The sequence below is a fragment of the Peromyscus eremicus genome, chromosome 5 (genome assembly GCF_949786415.1).
Source record: "Peromyscus eremicus chromosome 5, PerEre_H2_v1, whole genome shotgun sequence".
Taxonomy (NCBI): domain Eukaryota; kingdom Metazoa; phylum Chordata; class Mammalia; order Rodentia; family Cricetidae; genus Peromyscus; species Peromyscus eremicus.
In genome coordinates, this window is record NC_081420.1 from 5064467 (window position 1) to 5066853 (window position 2387).

A 2387-nucleotide genomic window follows, 5' to 3' on the forward strand; every position below is an offset into this window, starting at 1 on the left:
TGCCGTCCAGGGAGCAACATGTAAAGGCAGCAGGTAAAGCCATGGAACACATGGCAACATAGATTAACAGAAATGGGCTGAGTTAAGTGTAAGAGCTAGACAATGGTAGGCCTGAGCTAATGGCCCAGGAGTTTAATTAATATAAGCTTCTGAGTGGTTATTTTATAAGTGGTTGCGGGGTCCGTGGTGCTGGGGAGGACTGGAGAAAACTCCAGCTACAAACCACCACACCATCCTGCTCACTATAGAACAACCAGCTCACAAAGCTACCTCTCTGCCTACAACAGGGTCTGGCATGGAACTGGCCATGAACAGAGATAGCAAGGCACACAGTGACTTCCCTGGAGAAAGCAGCCTGCCAGCTCCCACTTCTGTGTTTTCACATGATGTAAATCACATCATACTCTACCTCCGTACTCTGGGCCTACTTTGAGGAGAGAGCACCAGAGAGCTCTCTGTTACTCTAGTATTTCTTCTTCAACCTTCTTTACTCTCTGTGATATGATTTTCTTTACAAAAAAAGACACTAGTCCAATGTAGTCAGTTTTCTGGGTAGAGAGGTATAATACCAGAGCCCTTCATTCTTCTGTTTATTACCTAACTGTGAAGGAGATGCCATCCACATGCTTGTGAGTTTGACATAGATCTCTACATAAAGAATTGTGTCCCCTGTCATCCCCTGCTTTTTTTAACTCTCCTAAGAACACTATAAACAGGTGATCAGAGCCAGCCCGAGACCCCTCACTAAGAGCCGGATCCTTTTCCTGCCCCTTCCCTTCATGTGCGGTGACATCTCCTTTACCTTCCAGATCTCTGCTCTAGGTCTAAGCCCAAAGGCAGGCATGAGACTCAAGCCACATGTGTTCAGCACAGGACTCGATGTGAACAGAGCCAAACTCCAAAACAAAGCAGAACAGAACATGAAACACTTGCATTGGTTTTTGATCCTTCCCCTTCCCTGATCACTCTTCCTGATCACTGTGTATTTTTCAGTATTTCTCAGCAACACAAGCAGTTTTGTTTCTGCTGTTTCCTGTCACTTGTGTGCAGACAGCCTAAGTGAGGGAAGCAGAGGGAGGACTGTCCTAGTGCTGGAGGTGGCTGTCATGGCTGCCATCATGTCTCCTAGACTCCCAGTCTGCTCAAAACACGTTCATTAACTTTATTGTGTTCTTATTTGTAACCCACACATATTTATGCATATTTTTAGACATAGACTTATTTAGTATAAGTGTATCCTGGACAAAGGTCACACCAGGGTGACTAGCACATTCATCCCCTGGGGCAGTGACCCCTTCTCTATGCTAAGAACTGTGGTGGGTTTAAATGAGAATGTCCCCCACAGGCTCTGGTATCTGAACATTTGGTCTTTAGTTGATGGCACTGTTTGGGAAAGTGATGGTTCTTGTTGGAAGAAGTACATCACTAGGGGCAGGCTCATATGGAAAGATGTGAGCTCTCAGCTTCCTGCTCCAGCCACTCTGCCCTCCTCTTACTGCCGTGCCTCCCGGCCATGATGGATTCCTGTGGTGATATTTTGTTTGTGCTCTCACAAAGCTTGCCTGGAGATCAGAGAAGCAGAGCAGCCAGCCACCAGAGAGACTTCTTACCTCTACTGAATCCTCAGACCCACAAGGCCGAGCTCCTGTCTGCATCCCGCCTTATCACTTCCTCTCTCGGCCTAGCCATATCACTTCCTTTTCTCCTCTCAAGTGACAGGATTAAAGGTGTGTGCCACCACTGCCTGGCCTCTAGTGGCTTAGCTCTGCATGCTGATCTCCAGGCAAGCTTTATTTGTGAGAGCACAAACAAAATATCACCGCAGACTCTTATCCCTCTGGAACCATAAGTTAAGTGAACCCTTTCTTCTGGAAGTTGCTTTGGGTCATGATGTTTCATCACAGCAAGAGAAAAGCAAAAAAGGACCTTCACACTCTTTTCTTAAAGCTTTGTAAAATATAGTTACCTTTCTGTATAGAACTCTATAAGTGGTTTCTTCTAACTACATATAAATTAGTACAGCCATTCTGGAAAACAATATGGAGTCTCTTAAAAAACCTAAAACAGAACTACATATGAGCCAGTATTCCACTACTGAGGATACATCCAAGGAAAATGAAGCCATTATACAAAATATTTTTTATAGCCGGGCGGTGGTGGCGCACGCCTTTAATCCCAGCACTCGGGAGGCAGAGCCAGGCGGACCTCTGTGAGTTCGAGGCCAGCCTGGGCTACCAAGTGAGTTCCAGGAAAGGCGCAAAGCTACATAGAGAAACCCTGTCTCGAAAAACCAAAAAAAAAAAAAATATTTTTTACAAACAATGTATGGGACAATAATGTCTGCAGGCTACATTGTCTGTGACTGCTTATTTAAGAACCTCCTTAAA